The following is a 14,086-nucleotide window of genomic DNA, read 5'->3' on the forward strand; positions in this document are numbered from 1 at the left end:
TTTTTCTTTCCCTCCTGGAATTAGAGCTGCAGGGATAAGTACTTACCCTATCGGTAGTTCATTTAGTAGCTCATAAGCCTTAATGCTGTAAACAGCTCTACCTGGTGCTTAAAATTGTTTAGAAAAAAAGAATTTCCTTATGATGGTTCATAAACAGAAAACTTCAGACTTCTTAGTAAAAAACATGCAGTATGCTGGCACTGGTTTTCATCTTTGACTGTATAAGCTGATGAATGTTTCTGAGTTTGATGAAACAACTTGTTAATCTTTAGCAGTATGATTTGTCTCTTCTGAAATCAAAGTAATAGATATTCTAAGATACCGGTCATAGAATGTAAAACCACCAGTCTTATAGAATCATAGAATAGTTAGGGTTGGAAAGGACCTTAAGATCATCTAGTTCCAAACCCCCTGCCATAGGCAGGGACACCTCACACTAAACCATGCCACTCAAGGCTTCGTCCAACCTGGACTTGAACATCTCCAGGGATGGAGCATTCACAACCTCCCTGGGCAACCCATTCCAGTGCCTCACCACCCTAACAGGAAAGAATTTCCTCCTTATATCCAATCTAAACTTCCCCTGTTTAAGTTTTAACCCATTACCCCTTGTCCTATCACTACAGTCCCCAATGAAGAGTCTCTCCTCAGCATCCTTATAGGCCCCCTGCAGATACTGGAAGGCTGCTATGAGGTCTCCACGCAGCCTTTTCTCCAGGCTGAACGGCCCCAACTTTCTCAGCCTGTCTTCATACAGGAGGTGCTCCAGTCCCCTGATCATCCTCGTGGCCCTCCTCTGGACTTGTTCCAGCAGTTCCATGTCCTTTTTATGTTGAAGACACCAGAACTGCACACAATACTCCAGGGGAGGTCTTGATACTATCTTAGGAAAAAGATATCTAAATTTTGGCCCTCTATAAGAATTCATGTGTTATCCTTCTTCAGATCAAGTGTTTTCCTTTAGATTAGTGTGTGTGTGCATTTTTCTTGAATGCACATTAAGTGTGAGAAACTTGACAGTTTGGAAAATGTAGAAGGTCCAAGGTGAGTTCACTAAGGAGTCATCACCTTTTCTAGGTGGAGCTGTTTTGAGTACTCCAATAATATTTTGGATATAAAGAAATGTTTGGCACGTAACTTTTGAATCAGTGTACTGACGAACAGGTGGGTGAAGAATTATGCTGTTAAGGTTTCTGACACAGTAATATTCTATGCTACCGTTCTACATACTGTGGTGTTAACAACAGTCACAGACCTAAGATTGATTCTTATTAAGCTCATTAAGCTCAACAGCTTTAGCTGTTATAAATAACAAAAAATTGATTTTAAGCACTTCTCTATAGATGTTTGTATAATCCTAACACTTAAAAAAGGGAACAAGGAGAATCAAAAATACGTCCTGAAGTGAGATGCGGACAATAATAATAGGAATAACTCATAAATAATTTGAATGTTACTTCTGTTCTATGGACATTACAACAGTTTTGTCTTTAGGAGCTGGGTAGTTTAAAGGAAAAACAAACCCAGTAGATATCTGGTAATAACTGAAAACAATAAGCCACATCTAGCCAAGGTGGAAGTGAAATTCTCATTGAAAGTATTACCGAGTTTCACATGTTTATATACTAGCTGAGTCTGATCTTACATAATCCCAACCTAAGGGAAAAAAAATAGGATTCTGAATCTTTTATGTTGAAATATCATTTAGAATGCAACACTTTATAAACTTCCAGTGTAATTGTATTTATTTCAAACATGTTCTCAGTCATTGACTTTGGTAACCTCTCTCTGAAGAGTTAGGACTTGGTTTTGTTAGAGGGCAACTTCATATTTGTTTTTCTAATAAATAAATAAATAAATAACATTGCTCAATTCCTGTTTAGCAAAAATAACTTGCACCTTAACAGCAAGAAATCCTTAGAGAAGCCGTTGGGAACACTATAATTTGCAAGAACAGGATCAGAAAAACACTTATTCAAGGTGACAAAGAGATACTGCTGTGACCAAGAGGAATGAATTAGCTTCTACAAAGTGACTTTTTTTTTGTAGGCTACAGAAACAGCATTATCAAAACTACCACAAGATTTAGAAACATTATATTATATGTGTGACAAAATCTTGAATCAACTGTTAACAACGCTCCTTCATCAGAGCTCTTTTTAGTTTAATCTCATGCTTGCTGATTATTTTTTTTACCTATATTATCTCTAAGATAAGGTTACAAGTGAAGATTTCTGAAACATATGATATAATTTACGTGAAAAATAATGTTCCTGTGATAGCCACTGTCTGCAGAATGAATCAATATATTTTATTAGAGCTTCCCAAAATCACAAGAAAGAGAAAACTAAATAGCACCTTTCTCACTAAAACCAACAATAAACTATTTATCCTTTCCAAATTACAACATGGCTGGCGTGCTTACAAGTATCATGACAAACTCACAGACCAAGCCTAGCAGATTCCTGTGTAGGGAATTCTGAAAAATAGGTTAATTACTGCTTTTTTATAGAAAAGTCCAAATGAATTTGTGGCTATAACACATATAACACACCAAATTTCAATATGTTTGAGGTAACTGAAAATTATTTAATGAATTTAGAAATTACATGTTTTAAATGCCAAGAACTGTAGCATCTGCTTTAAGTATTACTATTCTCAGTTCCATCAGACCTATTCTTAAGGTCTTTACAAGGACAAATTTTCAGTTATGGCAAAGAACTTCAATGTAGTTATTTATGAAATATGTTCTATGAGACTAAGAAAGCAATGGAAAAACAAAATTAGCTTGCTTTTCTTAGAGTGTGAAAGTTGTCACTTAATTTTGAATCTACATGTCCAAATTCTAACCCCACTTGCAACTTTGGTTTTAGTGGATTTAGAGATACTTCTCACCATGAACCTGATGAACAATTCATGCTTTGGGAACGGAGAAATGTTCAAATGTGTCTCTGTGTGGTGGCTAAAGAGTGCAATTCATGATATGTTATCAGTCAGCTTCCATGTTTTGCAAATTGGTAGAGAAAGTAATTTGCCTTAGACAAAATTCTTAATATTTTCTGCCCATGAAATGCAGGTAGCCCAGAGACAGACTGTTATGGTACAAGCATGATGATACTGCTTTTTAGGTTAAAGAAACATAAATTTTAGTTTTCAGGGGAAACTTTTTCACCAGGAATCTGTCACTCTGGGACAAGTAGTGCCATAGTTACGGAGAGTAGTTCCATTATACTGAAGTATTAATTCTCAGCTATTTCAGAGCTGTGAAGAAATGTAAGAACTCTTGAACTGGATCAAAAGACAGTGTCTAATATAATTTATTTGCAATCATTCAATTTCTGCAGGTTTTAGAACTGTGCTCTCAATTTCAGTCTGTTACTCAAGCATTGTTGAGAAAATACTCAGAAGTGGAAAAGTGTGCAAAAACTTCAATGTGCTTTTTCTATTACTTTCTGAGCTATGCTCTTATTTCTATTACTATATATATAGTATATATATACTATGCTTATATTTCAAGTATTTCTATTACTTTATGAGCTAGATGTGTTGGGGGAGGGGGGCATCATTCCATCCCAACACACCCAGTCAGTTGCGAACACCTATAATAAATGCTCGGAACAATGTACATACATTCTGGCTGCTCCAGCCAACGAGTCGGCTTCAATTGGAGCTTGGCTCAGATGCCTCTATACAAACGCCCGTAGCATGGGGAACAAACAAGAGGAATTGGAGATGTGTGCACATCTACGGGGGTATGATATAATAGGGATCACAGAAACATGGTGGGATGGCTCCTATGACTGGAGTGTTGGAATGGAGGGTTACAGGCTCTTTAGAAAAGACAGGCCTGGCAGGTGGGGAGGGGGAGTTGCCCTTTATGTTAGGGATAGGCTGGAGAGTATGGAACTCTGTCTGGGGACAGGTGAGCAGTTTACAGAGAGCTTGTGGGTCAGGGTTAAAGGGAAAACAGCCGTGGGAGACATTACTGTGGGGATCTGTTACAGGCGCCTGATCAAGGAGAACCTGTGGATGAAGCACCCTACAGACAGATAGGAAAAGCTTCACACTCACAGGCCCTTGTTCTCATGGGGGATTTCAACCACCCTGACATCTGTTGGAACGATGGCACTGCACGGCACAAGCAATCCAGGAGGTTCCTCGATTGTGTGGAAGACAACTTCCTTCTGAGAGTAATAGAGAAGCCAACAAGGAGAGGTGCCATGCTTGACCTCAAGCTCACCAACAGGGAAGGGCTGGTTGGAAATGTGACTCTCCAGGGCAGCCTTGGATGCAGTGATCATGAGATGGTCATATTCGAGATCCTCAGGACAGTCATAAGAGCGTGCAGCAAGCTCACTGCCCTGGACTTCAAAAGAGCAGACTTTGGCCTCTTCAGGAGCCTGCTTAGTAAGGTTCCATGGGATATAGCCCTGGAGGGCAGGGGGGCCCAAGACTGTTGGTTGATATTCAAGGATCACCTGCTACAAGCTCAGGAGTGCTGCATCCCCACTAGAAGGAAGTGCAGCAGGAGGGCCAGGAGACCTCCTTGGATGAATAAGGAGCTGCTGAGGAAAATTCAAGGGGAAAAAAGAGGCTTATAAAAGGTGGAAGCAAGGACAAGCAGCCTGGGAAGAATACAGGGGTGTTGTCCGGGAAGCTAAGGACCAGGTTAGGAAAGCTAAGGCCCAGTTAGAATTAAACTTGGCTAGGGATGTGAAAGATAACAGGAAGGGATTCTATAGGTACGTTGTGAATTAAGGACAGACTAGGGACAATGTAGGCCCCCTCCGGAAGCTATCAGGAGAACTGTCTACACAGAATTTGGAGAAGGCTGAGGTTCTTAATGACTTCTTTGCCTCGGTCTTCACTGGCAAAGGCTCTGACCACACCACCCAAGTCTTGGAAGGCAGATGCAGGGACTGTGAGAATGAAGACCTTGGGCCCACTGTAGGAGAGGATCAGGTTCAAGACCATCTTAAGAACCTGAATCTACACAAGTCCATGGGACCTGATGAAATCCCTCCGCGGGTCCTGAAGGAGCTGGTGAATGAAGTTGCTAAGCCACTGGCCATCATATTTGAAAACTCATGGCAGTCAGGTGAAGTTCCCGACGACTGTAAAAAGGGAAATATAACCCCCATTTTCAAGAAGGGGAAAATGGAGACCCGGGGAATTACAGACCAGTCAGTCTCACATCTGTGCCTGGCAAAATCTTGGAGAAGCAGTGTGCACTCACAGCCGAGAAAGCCAACCGTACCCTGGGCTGCATTAAAAGGAGCGTGACCAGCAGGACAAGCAGCCTGGGAAGAATACAGGGATGTTGTCCCGGAAGCTAAGGACCAGGTTAGGAAAGCTAAGGCCCAGTTAGAATTAAACTTGGCTAGGGATGTTAAGGATAACAGGAAGGGATTCTACAGGTACGTAGCAAACAAAAAACAGACTAGGGACAAAATAGGCCCCCTGAGGAAGCTTTTGGGAGAACTGTCTACACAGAATTTGGAGAAGGCTGAGGTTCTGAATGACTTCTTTGCCTCCGTCTTCACTGGCAAAGGCTCTGACTGCACCACCCAGGTCTTGGAAGGCAGATGCAGGGACTGTGAGAATGAAAACCTTGGGCCCACTGTGGGAGAGGATCTGGTTTGAGACCATCTTCAAAGTCTGAACGTGCACAAGTCCGTGGGACCTGATAGAATCCATTCGCGGGTCCTGAAGGAGCTGGCGAATGAAGTTGCTAAGCCACTGGCCATCATATTTGAAAATTCATGGCAGTCAGGTGAAGTTCCTGATGACTGGAAAAAGGGAAATATAACCCCCATTTTCAAGAAGGGGAAAATGGAAGACCTGGGGAATTACAGACCAGTCAGTCTCACCTCTGTGCCTGGTAAAATCTTGGAGCACATTCTCCTGGACAGCATGCTAAGGCACATGAAAACAACAAGGTGCTTGGAGACAGCCAGCATGGCTTCACTAAGGGGAAATCCTGCCTGACCAATTTGGTGGCCTTCTATAATGGGGCTACAGAATTGACAGACAAGGTAAAGCAGTTGATGTCATCTACCTGGACTTGTGCAAAGCATTTGACACTGTCCCGCACGACATCCTTCTCTCTAACTTGGAGAGATATCAATTTGATGGGTGGACCACTCGGTGGATGAAGAACTGGCTGGACGGCCGCACAAAAAGAGTTGTGGTCAATGGCTCGATGTCCGGCTGGAGATCAGTAACGAGTGGTGTCCCTCAGGGGTCGGTGTTGGGACCAGTCTTGTTCAGCAGCTTTGTCACTGACATGGACAGTGGGATTGAGTGCGCCCTCAGCAAGTTTGCCGATGACACCAAGCTGTGTGGTTCGGTTGATACGCTGGAGGGAAGGGATGCCACCCAGAGGGACCTTGACACGCTTGTGCGGTGGGCTGATGCCAACCTTATGAAGTTCAACCACGACAAGTGCAGGGTCCTACACCTGGGTTGGAGCAATCCCAGGCACAGCTACAGACTGGGCAAAGAAGAGATTCAGAGCGGCCCTGCAGAGAAGGACTTGGGGGTGCTGGTTGATGAGAAAATGAACATGAGCCGGCAGTGTGCGCTCGCAGCCCAGAAAGCCAACCGTATCCTGGGCTGCATCAAAAGGAGTGTGACCAGCAGGTCGAAGGAGGTGATCCTGCCCCTCTACTCTGCTCTTGTGAGACCTCACTTGGAGTATTGTGTGCAGCTCTGGTGTCCTCAACATAAAAAGGACATGGAACTGCTGGAACAAGTGCAGAGGAGGGCCATGAGGATGATCAGGGGACTGGAGCACCTCCTGTATGAAGATAGGCTGAGAAAGTTGGGGCTGTTCAGCCTGGAGAAGAGAAGGCTGCGTGGAGACCTTATAGCAGCCTTCCAGTATCTGAAGGGGGCCTATAGGGATGCTGGGGAGGGGCTCTTCGTCAGGGACTGCAGTGACAGGACAAGGGGTAATGGGTTAAAACTTAAACAGGGGAAGTTTAGATTGGATATAAGGAGGAAATTCTTTCCTGTTAGGGTGGTGAGGCACTGGAATGGGTTGCCCAGGGAGGTTGTGAGTGCTCCATCCCTGGAGATGTTCTAGGCCACGTTGGATGAAGCCTTGGGTGGGATGGTTTAGTGGGAGGTGTCCCTGCCCATGGCAGGGTGGTTGGAACTAGATGATCTTGAGGTCCTTTCCAACCCTAAGTATTCTATGATTCTATGATTCTATGCAACTCAGTCAGCTATACAGCATATGTACAGCAAATTTTTACAGTGCACATAGCACTGCCTTGTTCCTCTGTACCAATAATAGCAAGCAATAAGAGATGTGGCAGTTCCATAGACATCTCCATGGCTGCTCTTGGAAATGTTTGGATTTGCTACAATAAGGCCTATAATTTTTAGTTTTGCCATCAGGAGAATGATTGGAAAGTGGGAGCTGAAGCAACTTCAGTCCCTCTACACAGAGCAGAACTGACAAGAGCCCTTTAGGGGTTTATGCTGATGCTAATCTTGTAAATTAAAATTGCTCACTAGTGCTTCCATTTGTGAGATATTTTCCTTTCTGATGAGGAATTTACAAGAACCTTCACGTACTCTGTGTCCAGAACTGCTTTGCTCTGAAAAGCAGAGACCTGTTGATTATCCAAAAATTGGCCAGTGCAGGACTGCAGTCTGTTGAGAATCCCAATCTAGTAAGTGTTTTCCAAACAGGATGGATGCACCAGCAGCAGACGCACAATCTGTGACTGATGTAGTGCTGCTGGTACAGTCTCACCTGTTAGGTGTGACTGCAGGGGTTGTGTGATACTGGAGAGCTGCATTGCAGTATCTCCTCAGTCAGAAGGAATTCAGCAATTCACATCGCATGGAGAAGGAATATTATTACCCTTTATGGAAAAAGTGAAGAAAACAGTGCTTGTAGACATTCACTCTGAAGAATAGACTTCAGGCTGCATTCAAAGTGGGCAGAGGCACAACTCTTTGAGGCAGAGAAGGAAGTTAGATACTCATATGAGTTTGTAATTCTCCATTGGCTCACTCCATACTGTTTTCCTCACAGCTGGAGCATTAGGGTTACCCTCAGCAAGCGGCTAGTTTCTTTCCATGTTCATAGGAAGCCATGTAGGTCTTTTCATTTTCTGGGTTAGGAATAACTAGTGTGCTATTGGTTTCATAGCTGTGAGCGGTCCTTCAGAAGTATAGTTCTGCCTAAGGGAAGAGGTTTGTTTTTTTCTGAAGGGGGAATCTGAAGAGGTTGATGAAATAAATGCAAAGCAACTATTTGAATTACGTGTGATGCTGCATATGCCTTTCAAAGACTTGTTGAGAACACTCATGCTGAGGTTATGTGTCTGCTGATTCCACCCACTGAGAGCATCTTTAAATTCTAGTGACAGAAAGTGAAATAGATACTGCAGTTTCTCTAAGGCTAGCTCTTCTGAAAAGAAAAAATAAAGAAAAAGAAGTAATAAGATATCTAATGTCTCATCCTTTGCATGCTATGCAGCTGGACAGGTGTATTGTGAAGAACCCCTAGGGAATGTCAGCATTGATGTAAACAAAAAGGAGATTTAATTTCATGAATCACTAGATTGTCAGTCATGCATTACACCTTGTCACAGATGTTATGGAGCAAAAATGAGGTATTGCCCTGAATTTTATACCCTAATGACTAGAAAATTTGAACCTGGGGATTTTTAAGTTACATGATTTAGCAACAATTTTGTCAACAGTTGTTATCACTGTGAGCATTTTGGGGCCACTTTTTTTAATAGATTTCCTAACTGGATGTTGTGATTAACCCTTTGTTATCTTCCTAATGATGACTACTTTCTTCTGTCAAAGGCAAAAATTATAGTTCTGACTATCAAGCAACTGTTTTATGCATGGAATAAATAGTGATGTATTACTAAACAGAAGGATTTGTGAGTTAGTTTCTGCATAGTAATAGATAAAGAAGCCCTTAGTTATACACTGTATGTGGTAGTAGAGAGTTGAGCATTTCACGGTATGAGTCGAGGTATGCTTTGGTGCCTTACACTGCGATCAAGGACAAATGGCATGAATGCTCAGTAGAAATTGGTGGTAAAAGCAAGATAGCCAAGGTAATGACATAACCTTACCCTTCCCAAGTCAGAGGAGCAGAAGACTAGATGAATGCTCATGTAAAGTGTAGAAAATAACATTCGTCAACAGTGCTGAATACCTATATGGGAAAAGTGTTGAAGTTTGGTCTCAACACTCTTGGCTGTTCATTACCCTGGGGGATGTATCAGTGGCAGAATTACTTGTGCAAGTTTTGAGGAAACTAAACTGGCCTTTTTTTTTTTTTTCTTTTTTTTTAATATATATGACCATTTTAAAGTTCATTTTCATTTGGCACTCAAAAGTCTCTCACTGAAGCCACTGTTTCAGTCCAGAGTTCACAATTTGATATACTTTCCAGAACTTGAAGGATAATCCTTTTGTAATCAATTGCATAAGGTGTTTGTACTACCAGGTAAACATAAGATATCTGCTTCTTTAAAATGAGGTATTATTCTTGAATACATTGTATATAGTGAATATTCAACTGAACTTGGGCTTTGTTCACTTTGGTGTAGTAGAATGCTTTTGACCATTTCCAGCTGTCATCACTTTGCGAGTGTCATTCAGTGCAGAGTGCCGGCAGAAAATATTATTATTACCTTTGCAGAAAATATATTTGACCTTCTGAATTTCAAAAAATTCATTTCATTAATTTGAAAGCAAAAACTTAGCATAGCGAACATCAGACAATCTGAAGTACTTAATCTACTAGCTCAGCAAAACACCAAATTGATTCAAATCTGAAAAAGATTCTCCATCTGTAGGAGAAGCGTGTTCTCAACTACATATCGAATTAAATAAGATAGAGGAATGTTGTTGAAAGCTTGAAATTTATGATTTCATTAGAGTGAAAAATTGAACCTAAAAATGTGCAAAAATCCACATTAATCATTTAGTTTTAACACATAAATGTAAACGGCTTGGAACTGAGTTTCATTTCAGACTGTAAGTAGTAATTATCTAGTGATACCTCATGAGCTTCATTAGAACCCTGCTTTTAATAAAAGTGTGGAACACTGGGGATCTGCACAAATAAGAGGATTACGGTATTTAATCAGCATAAAGTGGTAACGATAAAGCTTCACTAGATAGTATTTCCAAATATGAAATCGAGGAAGACAATCTTGATGTAAGTGGGTTAATGTTAATTTTAAAATATTTTATTCAGTGAATTCTCTTCTGTTCCTTTATGGGTTAATTTGTATGAATCAGTTTGGTGTTTGAAATAATCATCTTCAACAATTAGTAGATAGAAAATTCTTTCTTTTATTGTTCACATACAATGCCAATCTACAATTGGCTTTAGTATTTATTAGCATTTTAATGCTTGTTATCCACTGTTTGTGATATTTAGTGATTGCTTTCATCACAAAATTGTTTCTGGTCCACGGCTGGCCTTTATATCATCTACAAAATGTAAGTTCATATACAACCATATGTTTATGAGAATTTGTATTATGTTGCATGTAATAACACAGAAGTCCCATCTTAGGCATTTACATTGATTTGAATTAGCATTTAAAAGGTATAAGGGAAACATTTTAAGTATATGACAAAGGATTTTAGGGTATATACCCAAGATGTACAGATATGAAGGCAATGGAATTATAAATTTTTAAAATCATAATGGAAAGAGAAAGACCTACTTCTCACTCTACAAGGCAGATTTTGGATAAAAGGGGTACATTCTCTTTTCTTCAACTCAAGCTTACATTTGCAATTCCAGTAAGTGAAATGATTAGATAATCTTCTATACTTTCTTTCCGTCTCACACTAATGAACTCAGGCTCTGTGTTTTTGGTGATGTTTTATTTGCAGTCACCCCTAAATGTGTTACAAATATTCTGATTCTGCATGTGAGGGAAAATCTTCTGCTGACTGTTTTGTGAGTTTGGCTAGTATCAGGCACAGTATTCTGGACGTCATGATCTACTGTGAAATTTTCATAGAATCATAGAATAGTTAGAGTTGAAAGGAACCTCAAAGATCATCTAGTTCCAACTCTTCTGCCATGGGCAAGGACATTCTCCACTGGACCAGGTTACTTAAAGCCTCACATTTAATAAAATTTTGTTACGGTAGAAAAAAATGTACATCTGCTATTCTTAAAAAGCACCAAGGCCTTAGTTATTATTATTATTATTTTATGTTGTATGTTGTCTTGTAATTTATGATGTAAAATTTGACTGTCTCATTCCATTGCTTTGACTGCTGGCAATATCTCATCTTGTGATATCCTCCCCACTGCAGATTTATTATCTGTGAGTACTAGGCCAAGTACTACCTTCCTAGACTTCTTTTCCACCTGTTCATACCTAGATCCATACATTCAGTTCTTTTTTATCTGGTCATGAAAACCTTATGCTTGTACAAATCAGAAGGTTCAGTAAGAAAGGTGCTTAAACAGTTTGGATAGCTACACCAAACTTCACCAGTGACCTACACAAAATACACTTCAGAAGGCGTATGTAATTTCTGCACATCTGTAATTGCATTTTGAATTTACTCAAATGTCCAATTGCATGTCTTCATCCTATTGATCTCTACATGAGATTGAAATTAAGGTCTGGGTCATTAGAAAATTATTCTGATAGGATGGATGTCTTTCAAGCACAGAAGATTTACAATTGAAGATGTCCATGCACAAATGAAAATCAAGGATGAATCTTGGAGAATGCTTTTTTCTGGTTGTGAGGCTGGAATTTTGCAGTATTTTACATATTTTCTCATTAAAAGCCAGAATTTTCAGTCATTCCGTGATTGCATCAATATGTAATCTAGATGTTTGCAGATAATGATACATTTATGACTCTGATTATCTTTAAGTTCTGCACTGATTCCTCTTCTAAACCATGATTTGTAACAGTTTTGGTGTTCTGAAGTTCCTTTTTTTTTTTCCCTTACACAGTGTAAAAATTTTTTTACTCTATTATCTTAATCATTGTATTCAATTTGAAATTTAGTACTTTACCCAGTGGTCATTAGACCATGCAGTTATAGCCTTAACAAAGCATTAGTGCTGCTGTTTTTCTTATTAAATTTTCCTAAAGGCATTTTAGAGCTCATGTAATTTTTTTTTGTCATAGTTGTTATTTCATTGCAGTAAAAAAAGAGACTTTGCCCTTCTATAGTTTTTCTTTCTATCTTGCTTTGTAGGTTCTTGTTAACCTCTTTTTCCCCAAAACGTTCTAATCCCTTTCAGACCTATTGTAATTCACAAATTTCTCAGAATGACCTTTCTGTAGCAATCAAATTCTTCATACCTAGACCTGAAGAAAAGTCATATTAAGGTCAAACATGCTTAGCTCTTTATTGTCTCATCAGCAACCTACCTTAGAGAATAAGGTATTTTAAAATAATCCAATAGCAAAAAGAGATCATAAAATTATTGAATATTTTGAGTTGGAAGGGACTCTTGAAGGTGCTCTAGTCCAACTCCCTGCAACAACCAAGGACATCTTCAACTAGATCACGTTACTCAGAACCTGGTTCAAGCTGACCTTGAATGTTTCCAGGTATGAGGCATCTGCCGCCTTTCTGGGCAATCAGTGCCAGTGTTTCTCCACCTTGCAAAATAATTTCTTCCTTACATCTAGTCTGAATCTGCCTTCTTTCAGCCTAAATCCATTCCCCTTTGCCTTACATGCCCTTGCAAAAGGTCCCTCTCCAGATTTCTCATAGACCCCCCCTTAGGTACAGCAAGGCTGCTCTAAAATCTCCCTAAAGCCTTCCCTCCTCCAGGCTAAACAATTCCAGCTCTCTCAGCCTGTGTTCATAGGAGAGATGCTCCTGCCCCCTGATCATCTTCGTGACCCTCTTCTGGACTTGCTCCAACAGTTCCACATCCCTGTTGTGCTGGAGGCACCAGAAATGAATGCAATACTGCAGTGGGGTCTCATGAGAGCAGAGTAGAGGAGAAGAATCACCTCCCTCCACCTGCTGACCATGCCTATTTGGTGCAGCCCAGGATACGATTGGCTTTCAAGGATGCAAGATCAGATGTTCTGGAACAGGGAGGTTGCACGTTGTCCTGGGTTCAGCAGTAGCAGTCATTTTTCTCCTTAGCAGCTGGTGCAGTGCTGTGGTTTTGACTTTCGGCCTGGGAACAGCGCTGATAACACCGATGTTTTTAGTTGCTGCATAGTAATGTCTAGGCTGACCAAGGACTTTCTGAGCCTCATGCTCTGACAGGGAAGAGTGGAAGCCGGGAGGAAGCAGAGACAGGACACCTGACCCAAACTAGCCAAAGAGGTATTCCATACTACAGCACGTCATGCCCAGGATGTAAAACTGGGGGCAGTTACCCAGAAGGGTGAGATCACTGCTCGGTCAGGCTGGGTATCAGTCGGTGCTTGGTGAGTGGTTGTATTCTCTTCCCTTGTTATTTCTCTTATCATTATTATTATTGGTGGTAGCAGTAGTGATCTGTGTTATACCTTACTTACTGGACTGTTCTTATCTCAACCCATGGGAATTACATTCTTTCGATTCTCCTCCCCTTAGGCTTAAACCATGACATACATACATCATTTTTTGAACATCTAATTAATAAAATCTCCAAGTTCAGACTATATATATATATAAAAAAAATCACTAGATAATCTTAAGATCTTTTCCAAACCTAACCATTCTATTATTTAATAAAATGTTTGCAAGTAGCCCTTACACTGGAAGGAAGTAAAAAAGTTTTATTCTAGCACAAAAATTATTCCTGTGTCTTTATCGTCTTTGATATTACCAGGATCAATAGGTGAATCCAAGCTCAGTTATTGCAGCAAGAGTTTGTAGGGCTGTCCCTAAAATCTGAACCTGTTCATCATAAGAATTTTTGCTGTCTAAGAAGCAGTTGCTCCAGGCTGTTGGAACAAATACAGCTGTTTCATTTTCCAGCCATCTGTCTAGACAAAAATACCAAAAAGTATACAACTTACAACATCTGTGACATTTAGTACCAGAGTTGTTAATGCTAGAGGGTCAAAATCAGTAAAACTAGAACTTAAAGCTTTTC

Source organism: Lathamus discolor, chromosome 1, assembly GCF_037157495.1.
Source record: "Lathamus discolor isolate bLatDis1 chromosome 1, bLatDis1.hap1, whole genome shotgun sequence".
NCBI classification, from domain to species: Eukaryota; Metazoa; Chordata; class Aves; order Psittaciformes; family Psittacidae; genus Lathamus; species Lathamus discolor.